Source organism: Grammomys surdaster, unplaced genomic scaffold (genome assembly GCF_004785775.1).
Source record: "Grammomys surdaster isolate TR1022 unplaced genomic scaffold, NIH_TR_1.0 131, whole genome shotgun sequence".
In the NCBI taxonomy this organism is placed as follows: Eukaryota; Metazoa; Chordata; class Mammalia; order Rodentia; family Muridae; genus Grammomys; species Grammomys surdaster.
The window spans coordinates 6716770-6728955 of record NW_021604589.1 but is presented as its reverse complement, the minus strand read 5'-3'; positions in this window follow the sequence as shown (position 1 = coordinate 6728955).

The window sequence follows — 12186 nt, the reverse complement described above, 5'->3', positions numbered from 1 at the left end:
TCTTCTTCTTCTTCTTCTTCTTCTTCTTCTTCTTCTTCTTCTTCTTCTTCTTCTTCTTCTTCTCCTTCTTCTTCTTCTTCCTCCTCCTCCTGCTCTTCTTCTTCTTCTTCTTCTTCTTCTTCTTCTTCTTCTTCTTCTTCTTCTTCTTCTTCTTCGTCTTCTCCTTTTCTTCTTTTTCAGCTCATTGATTTTTATTTATTTTTTTAATTTTTGAATTAATTAATGTATTCATCCTACACCCCAATATCACCCCCCTTTCCTCCCAGTACCCCACTCTCACAACTCCTTCCCATTGCTCCTTGCCTTTCTCCTCTGAGCTCCTCCACCCGTATCACCCCCTCCTCCATCTCCTCACATCAGTTACTACAAAACTAGGCAACCACTCTCACTGAGGCCAGACAGGCAGGCAACAAAATCAGGGACAGCCCTCACTCCAGTTGTTGGGGGACCAGCACGAAGACCAAGCTGCACATCTGCTACATATGTGTGGAGGGTCGGGGGAGCAGCTAGATCCAGGCCATGCTCATTTGGTTGGTTTTCAGTCCAGGTTACTTGACTCTGTTGGTCTTCATGTGGAGTCCCTATCCTCTTCTGGTCCAACAATCCTTCCCCTAACTCTCCCACAAAACTTCACCAGCTTGTGTTTGGCTGTGAGTCTCTGTATCCGTTTCCATCAGCTACTGAGTGGAGCCTCTCAGAGGATAGTTATGCTAGGATCCTTTCTGCAAGCATAACAGAATATTGATAATAGCGTCAGGGATTGGTACTTGTTCATTGGATGGGTCTCAATTTGAGCCAGTCATTCCTTGGCATTTCCTCCTTCTCTGGTCTGTCTTTGTCCCTGCATATCTTTTAGGCAGGACAGATTTTGGATCCAAGGTTTTATGTGTGAGCTGCTGTCCTTATCCCTCCACTGGGAGTCTTGCCTGGCTACAGGAAGTGGACACTTCAGGATCCATACTCCCCACTACTAGGAGTTTCAGCTAGAGTCACCACCATAGATACCCTGGGGCCTCCTCCGCCCATGTCCCAAGTATTTGGCACATCCTAGAGACGCTGTTCCCCCATGCCCACTCACTACCAATTTCTTTTCTCTCTTGCTCTTCCTGCACTCGATTCCCCACCTCCTCCCTGCTCCATACCCCATCCCTCTCCCACCCAGTTCCTTCCGTACATCGACCTCTGATATCTATTTTATTTCTCTTTCTGAGAAAGACTGAATGAGCCTTCCTTGGGCCCTCCTTGCCGTTTAGGTTCTTTGGGTCTGTTGATTATATTGTGCTTATCCTGTACTTTATGGCTAATATCCACTTATCAGTGAGTGCATGCCATGAATGTTCTTTTGGAACTGGGTTACCTCACTCTGAATGATATTCTCAAGTTCCATTTGCCTGAAAAATTCATAATGTCTTGGTTTTTAATAGCTGAATAGTATTTCATTGTGTAAATGAACCACATTTTCTTTATCCATTCCTCAGTTGAGGGATATCTAGGTTGTTTCTAGTTTCTGACTGTTAGGAATAAGGCTGCCATGAACATAGTGGAGCAAGCGTCCTCACGAGATAGTGGTGGAGCATTTTTTGGGGGGTATATATGCCTAGGAGTGGTATAGCTGGGTCTGATGGTAGAACTATTCCTAATTTTCTGAGAAATTCTAAAATTGATTTCCAGCGTAGTTTTATAAGTTTGGTCTCCACCAGCATTGGAGGAGTGTTTCCCTTGCTGCACATCCTTGCCAGCATGAGCTGTCACTTGAGTTTTTGATCCTAGCCATTCTGATGAGTGTAAGATGTTATCTCAGAGTTGTTTTGATTTGCATTTCCCTGATGACTAAGGACTTTGAACATTTCTTTGTGTGTTTCCTGACCATTGGAGATTCCTTTATTGAGAATTCTGTTTAGCACTGTACCCCATTTTTAATTGAGTTATTTGGGTTGTAGGTGTCTAACTTCTTGAGTTTTTTGTGTATTTTGGATACTAGCTTTCTGTCAGATGTAGGGCAAGTGAAGATCTTTTCCCAATCTGTAGGCTGGTATTTTGTCCTATCGATGGTGTCTTTTGACTTACAGAAGGTTTTAAGTTTCATGAGGTCCTATTTATTAATTGCTGATCTTAGTGCCTGAGGCATTGGTATTCTGTTCAGGAAGTTGGTCTCTGTATCAATTTATTTTCCTCTTTCTCTTCTATTAGATTTAGCGTGTCTGGTTTTACCTTGAGGTCTTTGATACAGTTGGACTTGAGTTTTGTGCAGGGTGATAAATATGGATCTATTTTCATTTGTCTACATGTAGACATTTAATTAGAACTGCACCATTTGTTGAAGATGCTTTCTTTTTTTCCATTGTATGATTTTGTCTTCTTCATCAAAAATCAAGTGTTTGTGGGTATATGGGTTTATTTCTAGGTCTCCATTTTGATTCCATTGATGAACCTGTGTGTTCCTATATCAATACCATGGAATTTTTAACTACTATGTCTCTGTAGTATCGCTTGAAGGCAGGAATGGTGATACCCCTAGAAGTTCATTTATTGTTCAGGATGACTTTGGCTATCATGAGATTTTTTTTTTACCCCTTAGGAAGTTGAGAATTGTTCTTTCAAGATCTGTAAAGAATTGTGTTGGAATTTTGATGTGAATTGCCTTGAATCTGTAAATTGTTTATGGCAAGATGGCCATCTTCACTTCATTAATTCTACTGATGACCCATGACATGGGATATTGTCCCTTGTCTTTTGTTTTCTTCAATTTCTTAGTCTTAGTCAGAGTTTATTGGTGTAAAGAGACACGATGATCAGATTTCTTATAAAGAAAAATATTTGATTGAGGCTGGCTTACAGTTTCAGATGTTTAGTCCATTATCATCATGATGATGGCAGCATGTAGGCAAATTATGGTGCTGGAGAAGGAACTGAGAGTTCTACATCTTGATCTGCAGGCAGCAGGAGAAGAATGTGTGCCACACTGGGCACAGCTTGAACATATGAGCCCTCAAAACCCACCCCTATAGTGATCCACTTCCTCCAGCAAGACTCTATCTACTCCAACAAGGCCACACCTCTTAATAGTGTCACTCTCTATGAGCCTATCATGGTCAATTACATTCAAACTACCATAGGCTGTTAAATCTCTGTGTAAGGTTAATCTTCCTGCCATGGTTCATCTGGATTGTAAATTTGAGAGAGATCTAAATAATTAGTGCTGTGAATGTGTATGTACAAATGATTAGCGCAGGAGGCAATGTACAAATGATTAGCACAGGAGGCATGCAACTGATGGGGAGGTAGACCTGCCCTGAATATAGACAGCACAGTGCCATAGGCAGGGGCCTGGCCTGAACAAAAGCTAATGGAAGAAGACAGCTGCCAGCATATGTAAGCTCAATTCTCTCTCTCTCTCTCTCTCTCTCTCTCTCTCTCTCTCTCTCTCTCTCTCTGTGTGTGTGTGTGTTTCAGACAGGGTCTTACTACATAACTTAGGCTGAACTGAAATTTTTTTTTTAAATTTCATTTCATTTTACTTTAAACTTACTCACTTTACATCCCACTCATTGCCCCCTCCCAGTCACCTCCTTCCACAATCCTTCCCCCTCTCCCTCTCATTCTCCTCTGAGTAGGCGAGGCCCCCCTAGGAATGCCCCCATCCTGGCCCTTCAAGTCTCTGTGGGGCCAGGTGCTTCCTCTCACACTGAGACCAGACAAGGCAGCCCAACTGGAAGAACATATCCCATATACAGGCAACACCTTTAAGGACAGCCCCTGCTCCAGTTGTTCTGGACCCACATGAAGACCAAGTTGAACATCTGCTACATATGTGCGGGGAGGCCTAAGTCCAGCTCACGCATGTTCTCTGGTTGGTGGTTCAAACTCTCAGAGCCACAAGGGTCCAGGTTAGTTGACTCTGTTGCTCTTCCTTCTGGACCTACAATCCTTCCTCCTATTCTTCCATGAGAGTCCACAAGCTCTATCCATTGTTTTGCTGTGGGTGTCTGCATCTATCTGAGTCAGTTGCTGGGTGGAGCCTCTCAAAGGAAAGCCATGCTAGGCTCCTTGTTGATCCTTCTGCCTCAGCCTCTCATGCTCTGGCATTACAACCACCTCATACAGCTCTTGCTTTATTTCTTTTGAGCCAGTGTGTCTATTGCTGCTGCCTTTATTCATGAACATCGAATGATATCTTTCAACCTTTGAATGTGGACATATACCAGAGACTCTCCCGGAAGCTTCTAAGCCTACAGCAGGGATGGTGTCATATGTCTTTCTTGCTCGGGGAAGCTACCAGGCTCTCTGGTGTACAAATGGGTATTATGATACTATCTAGCCTGTCCTTGTGTGAGCCAGTGAACCCTCTCAGTCTATTTGTTATGTTCTTCTAGTATCTTGGTGCTCTAAGAAGACCTCTCTTATGCTTTTGAAATTCATTTCATTTCTTTTAAAAAGAACTCTAGGGTTGGGCATATAACTCAGTTGATAGAGTGCTTACCTAGCACAGACAAGATCCTGGGTTCAATCCCCTGCACTGGACAAATTGGACATAGTGGCATGTATTGGCATTCGGGAGGTAGAGGCAGGACAATGAGAAGTTCAAGGCCATCTTTACCAGTACATGGAGTTCAAGGCCCAGCTAGGCAACATGAGACCCTGTGTCAAAAAAAAAAAAAAAAGAAATCAAAGGAAACTTTACTCTTTTTTGATTCATACAAGGACCATTTTTAAAGCACTTACATGAGCTCATCATATGAAACTATAATTGAAATTCTAAAGTCCTATAGTCACCTTTTTTAAAGCATTTTGTACCAGGCCTATAAAGGGCTTAGGTATGTTTTGGAAGCATCTTTGAATATTACGCATAGAAGCTAGGAATATTGCTCGGTAGTAGAGTGCTTGTCTAGCATGCAAAGTCCTGTCTTCAATCTTCAGTACTACAGAAGAAAATGAATGTTATACTAAGAATGGAGAAGGTGCTTGGAAGGATGAACATCTGAAAACCTCTACACTTACCTATGTTATGAGGGCTTATGTAGCTTTTGGAAGATATATACAATTTGAAGTCACTGGAGTAAGGAACAGTCCCATTACAAGATCCTTCAGCATAAGCTGAAAATTAACTCTCAGGCTATAGATTAGCCCTACCTGACTCAACCTAAGTCAATTCTACTTAAGTCTAGCATCTTTAGGACAGCTCTTGTTGCTCTTGCACTTGGCATCTCATCACAGAGGCCTTCATTCAATCTAACACTTCCCCAAACTATGTTCTAGCCACAGCATTCCTGAGAGAGTTCTGTTTGAGGGTCAGTCCATTTGCGTGGAGCCTTAACTTCCCTTTCTGGAATTGGAGACAAGGCTTCTTGCACTCTTACCCACATATCAGAGCAGCTGCCCATGAAGTAGGCCCCAATTTTCTTGGATCTGATTAGATTTGGTAATTTGATCAAACAGCTGTCCTTACAGTCCTGCCCAGACATAAGACATCACCTAAGATCCCTATTTTTAAGTTCATGATCTTCAGAACATCAGTCCTTTTAGTTATTTCAAGCTGCTATAACAAAAATACCTCCAGTTGAATACTGCATAAAGGAAAGATATTTAGCCTACTTACTAAGGATCTAGAACAGCAGTTCTCTGAAATAAAAATAAATAAATTTTAAAAGGGCTGGAGAGATGGTTCACCAATTAAGAGTTGTTCCAAGGGGTTGGGGATTTAGTTCAGTGGTAGAATGCTTGCTTAGCAAGAGCAAGGCACTGCATTCTGTCCTCAGCTTGAAAAAAAAATAACAAAAAGGCAAAAAAAAAAGAGTTCTTCCAAGGGACCCCGGTTCAGTTTCCAACACCCACATAGCAGCTCCTAACTGTCTGCAGTTCCAGTTTCATGAGATCTAACACCCTCACACAGATATACATGCAGGCAAAACACCAATGCACATAAAAGAAAAATAAATGGAGTAGCAGTTGCAACCTGTGGGTCACAACCCCTTTGGGAGTTGTATGTCCCAATATTTATATTATGATTCATAACAGTAGCAAAAATTACATTTATGAAATAGCAACAAAACAGTTTTTCTTTTCTGAGGGTCACCAGAAGACGAGAAACTGTATTAAATGGTCACAGCACTAGGGAGGTTGAGAACCACTGCTCTAAAGTGTTACAGGGGTGTGTCTTTACTCCAGTGACAACCTCATGCAGACGGCATCACGAAGGTGGGAACGTACCTGAGAGGTTCAGATCGACATAAACTATGGTTATCAAAGTATAAGCTGTTATATGATAATTTATTATCTATTTTACTAGTAAATAGAGGGAGATAAATAATAAATTTCCATGAAATTTATCAAGTCGTTTCTCATGCTTGAGTGATTGTATTATTTTTTACTTGGATCCTATCTTTCCTGTCTGCTCTCTACTTACAATGTCCTTGTCTGAACTAAGATTATTCCACTGTAGGGGCACTTGTTGGAAAGAAGAGGTGAATTAGACAGGAAGTGAGATAACTAAACCAGGCTCCCACTAACTCATTCTCATGGGAAGAAACTCCATTCTGAAATAACCACATCAGTCCCCTGTGAGGGTAGCACCCTGCCCACCAAGCTCCTAGCACATGATCATTTGATGAACATGTTCATCTCATATTGAAACTACGGCTCCTATTGCTTTTATAGGATGAAGTCTTGGACCAAGGAGTTGGCTCAATGGATAAAGGCACTTGCTGCCAAGCCCAAAGACCTCAGTTTGATCCTGTGGACTCATATGTTGGAAGGCAAGAACCAACCTCTGTCACCTCCCAAGTCATTCTCTGACCTCCACATAAGATGTTGTGTCATACACAGACAGCCCACACACAAAATATACAAACAAAATTTTAAAAATTAATTTAATTTAAAAACTAACTCTCAAGGAGATTTTTAAAAGACACTTCTCTAACACTATAGTTTGTTATCTGCCCTCTTAGGAAGTATATTCTTCTTTGTTTGTTATATTTTGAGACTAAGCACAGATTGCTTACACTAGGGAAGGTTTCACTTCCGCCAAAGCTAAACTTTAAGACTTCTCCTGTTTTCCCACTAAGGCTCTTCTGAGTTTGGCATTATCTTGCTCATCTCAACATGCATATTGCTGAGAGGTTTTTTTAAATTACACACAAGGTGTTTCCCTAAGTAGAATGCTGATACCATTGAACCGACACTGTCGTCGCCATCTGGTGGTCATGCTGGGGAATGGCATATTTTTCTGGGAGAACAGAGGGTTTTTAAAGTCCTTGTGATATTTCAAAGAATTAACAATACTCACAGGGTTCCGTTTGCTCTTTCACTTTCTGACTTCTTATACCAGCAGAGAATTTTAACAGACATCTAAGGAGCGTACTCTCATTTTCAAACTAGGAATGATTGCAATTAAATGATGCAGCAAAATATTTCTTCAAAGGCCAGATAGTAAATGCTTTAGACTTCGAGAGCCATATGATCTCTGTTGCATTACTAAACATCGCTTCTGGAGGATTAGAGTTATATGTATACAACAAGACATGGTGTTCTCCAGAAAATTTTTGTTTATAGATACTGAAGTTTTTATTTTGTGTCATTTTCACATGTCACAGAATGTTCATATTTGTTTCAACCACTTGAAAACATAAAAACTCAGGGGCTAAAGAGAAATCTAGTTAAGAGAGAGTACTATTCTTGAAGAGGACCAGAGTTCAGTTACCAGCACCCAAACAGGGAAGTTTACATCCTCCTGCTTAGCTCTAGCTTCTGGTCTCCTCAGACACTGCACTCACATGCACATATCCCACTCACAGACACACAAATATATTCACATAATTGAAAATGGAAAACATTTAAAAATGAAAAAACCTTCCTAGTTTATAGGCCTTGAAAAGCAGACAACAGATGGGAGGTGGCCAGCAAGGCATGGTTGGTAGACCCTAGTCTAACCTAAATGAACTGTCCTCTTCTTTGTCATCTTTCAGGATGATTGTGATTGAAGTGTACTGCTCTCTGAACACGGCAGCTTCTCTTCACCTCTCTGAAAATTAATGTGGAGCTCTGAATATAACCAATCTTCTGACTGATGAAAGCTGAACCCTATAAATCCATGACTGGTGACCTTTGGTACCTGAGTTCAGATCCGAAAATCTACATGAAAGTCAGACATGGTAGCATGCATCCCATCTCCTGTAGTGACACAGGAGAGAGAAACACTGAAGAATCTGCAGCAACTCACCATCTAGCTTGTTCGGTATATGCAGCCACAAAACGAAGTCCCACCTTAAATAATGTAGAAAGAAGGGACCAACAACCCAATTTGTACTCTGATGTAAACACACACACACACACACACACACACACACACACACACACACACACACAGAGAGAGAGAGAGAGAGAGAGAGAGAGAGAGAGAGGTTTTTAAAAAAAATATTCCTTTAAAAAAGAAATCAATGAGAGTTTTCTAAAATATTAGTTAAAAAACATATGTTTATGCTATTATTTTAATATTAGCCAATAATTGGGACATGAGTTTTTATCAAAGGGAAACCAAAATTACTTTTGGTTCATTATTGAACATTCAAAGCGTCAGTCAGTGGCTTTAGTAGCCTCAGACTACTTCCTGCTCTGACTTCCCTTGAGTGCCATCTCTTTCAAGGTTAAGTCCTGGAAACTATACTCTCTGTTCCCCCAGGTCAAGCAGCAGAGGCCAATAGAGATACACTAGTAACTTTCACTTGTTTTCATTTTTACATGGCTTTTTCTCTATGGTTGGAATACAGTCCAAGAGTGGAGTTATGTGAGGAGATTTCTGAGTGCTTGTGAGAAAACTAAAAACAAAACAAAACAAAAACAAACAAACAAACAAACAAAACCCAAGACAAGAGTCTTGAGATCTCCACTTCTTCAAAAACACAGAATTGTTCTTGGATTTTGCATTAGCAACCCTCCCAAGTGTAGCAGATAAGAGTGAGTTTACTTTTGATTATTCATTACAACTGGATATTGTTTTGGCTTCTTGCAACTTGCCTGCCACATGTAGCTCGTCCTTGTGATTGTACACTTTACTCATGTGACACACCCCCCTTAATCCTCAGAATATAAACTGTCTGGTAATGTGAAAATAAGTTAGCTATTGCATGAGATTTTAGTCCGCCTCATTTATTTACTCCATTCTCACAGATCTGAACATGTTCATGTATGTGTCTGTGCATGCCTATGTGTTCAAGCACATGTGTGCTAGTATGTCTGTGGAGGCCACAGGACAAACTCAGGTGCAGCCTTAAGGAATGCCATCTACTTGTATTGAAACCGAGTCTTTCATCAGCACTTGATTCAGCTAGGCTGGTTATCCGGGGAGCCTTAGAGATCCTACTATCTCTTCATTCCCAACACTGAGATTACAAGTGTAGTCACAATGCTTGATTTTTTTTTTTAGGGAATAAGATAGTATGTTCTGGAGCCAAATATATAAGTGACCATACCCTAGGACCATGGATTTAGACCACCCCAAGTAGTATGTCCCAATACAGTCACAATTTCCTAAGTTTCATAGTAAGAAAGTCATAAAACAAGTACTTTTGAAATTCATTGGTAGGAACATCAGGTACCTGGGTTACAGAAAACTGGGGAAATCTTGCTCAAGGTTTCAGATGCTATCTGATGGCACTTTATCCTTCGGGTTGGTGGAAGCTGGTAGTTAGTACCTGCAGAAGGTCTTCACCTGATAGTTGCAAAGTTGTTAGGTCAAACAGAGAGATAGACAATGAATGGCTTTTGAGAGGGGAAAAGATAGCCCAAGTTAATTTGGCTCAAGACACAGAATATTCCAGCTCTCTATAATCAGACAGGCTTGTAGAATCTTTAACAAAGGTGAGGCCCTTTTATAAAGCCAGGGACTTCAGTTCAAAGTTTTCTTCCTGGAAACTTACTTTGCTATCTTGAAGTATATCTCAATGAATTCTCTCTTTGTTTCTTTCTGTGGAGGTTTGAAAGAGAAGTGTGCCATACAAGCTCATGTGTTTAAACAGGTGGCTTCCAATCAGGGGCAGGGTCTGGGAAAGTTATAGAAACTTTAGGATGGGTTAGGAATGGAACCTTGCTGAAGAAGTATGTCATTGGGGAGAGGCCTTGAAAGACTCATAACTTCATCTACCCCTGTTCATCTTCCTGTACCTAGCTTTTCCCCGTGAGCAGAGGAAATCTGATCTTTATGCTTCCTGACTGTTATGCTGGCTTCACACTCCTGCTGATGTGGCATCTCTGCCAGGTTTGATTTCATCCCTTGGGAACTATAAGCCAAAATTAACCCTTTTCTCCTCTAAGTTGCTTTTTAACATGGCATTTTATCATAACAATAGAAAAGCAAGTAATGCACTTGGCCAACCTTTGTATTGGCAAGTTATTAGACACTCATACACTGTTCTGTGCATTTTGTACTATAGTTCTCATGGCCATGGTTTCTCCCAATGCTTGTGGCTATGGCAGCTGGATGAGTGGTTCAGAGGCAGCTAAGACCTCTGTCTAGAGCAGCACGTTCTTGTGGCCTGAAGGCTGCCTGGACTGTGACCTGCTAACACTCATCAATATTCAAATGAAGGAGTGTTGCTTTCCATATCTTATAGAAGGTATTACTTTCCATTTACAGTGAAATGTCTCTGGCCAAGACAACTGTTTGGTGGGACATATAGCTTAAGATATGTTGGCTCAGAATTTAAAATATTCCAACTCTCCATAATTAAGGAAGTCTTAGTCAGTCAGCCTTGCAGGCAATGGAAAGAGAACAGCTAGCTTTAGACTGTCAGGGTAATGGGCTACTACAGAGATTGGTCTTTATGTGTGTGTGGCCTACTGGATATTTTCTTAGGAACCCATTTACAGTCTCTTAGATATTATAAGAGGGCCTCCCGTTTTTCTACAGAGATGATTTGGTCAATCCCTGTCACCAAGGCATCTGCTAAGGATAAGTGGCAGCACTGATTTGCCATAATCTTCTTGGTTCTTCCAACTTGTAAACTATAGTATGATTATTTTCTATGATGAACTAGGATGGGTAGTCAGGTAAAGAATAAAGGGGCTTAATATAGCAAATGTGGACCTTGAGTTAACACTGTAAGAAGTTGGAAATAAAATAGGAAAAAAGAAATGAAATTAATCATCAAAGGTACATACCTTAAGGTATGTCAGATGGTGTGTGTGTGTGTTTTCTTGAAAACATATGTATCTGTTGTGTGACAGACTTTTTCTGGTGAGATGTGACACATGCATCTACTCACAGCAGACCCAGAAGAGACCATAGTGAACCAATCTTTTTTGTGTGTGTGTGTGTGTGTGTGTGTGGTTACTAACAGGAATGTGGATGAGAGGTTACTTACAAGGAGCAGGGATAATTCAAAAGCAGCTGCATCACTGCAGAAAGCCCACCCCCGACCATGGCTGAGGACTCCACAAAACTACAACCCAAGGAGGCTCTTTATACAGCATCTTACAGGCAGCTCCACTGCCCCAAATCTCTCTGGTCATTGTCTACAGTCCTAGAAATTGTTTACTCCAGTTGATATTGTAGATAGGCGCCTTCAAGATTCTTGTAAAGTGCTGTTCTTCCCAGATGTGTGACCTTTTGTATGCCTTCTGTTTATCACCTGAGGCTCCTGCGCTTTATCCTCCTTTCTTCAGCAAATGTTTCAATTAGGAGGGGCTGGAGCACATCTGAGGAACATGCTATACATCTGCATCTTGAAAAGCAAATAAAAAAATACGTTTTATAGTAAACTAGGGTTCCCTGCATGCCAACTGAAAAAAAAATTCCACAGCATGAAAACACAGTCTATAGAGCAAAATATTTAGAAACAATTTATGTGATGAAAAAAAAGCTCATATGCAAAATACATAGGGAACTCAATATCAAGAAAACAACATGATTAGTACATGGGTAGAGGATCTGAACGGACATTTCTTTTAAGGGTTGGGGAAGAATGAGGTTGAGATAGGGTTTTGCTGTGTAACCCTGGCTGTCCTGGAACTTAATCCATAGAGCAGGCAACCAAGAAACTCACAGAGATCCATTTACCTCTGCTTCCTCTAGGTACTGGGATTAAAGGTGTGTGCCACCATGCTGGGCAAGACATTGCTCAAAAGAAGACAAATGACTGGTCAGCAAGTATATGAACAAAATGCTCAGTATTGCTAACCATAAGAGAAATTAAC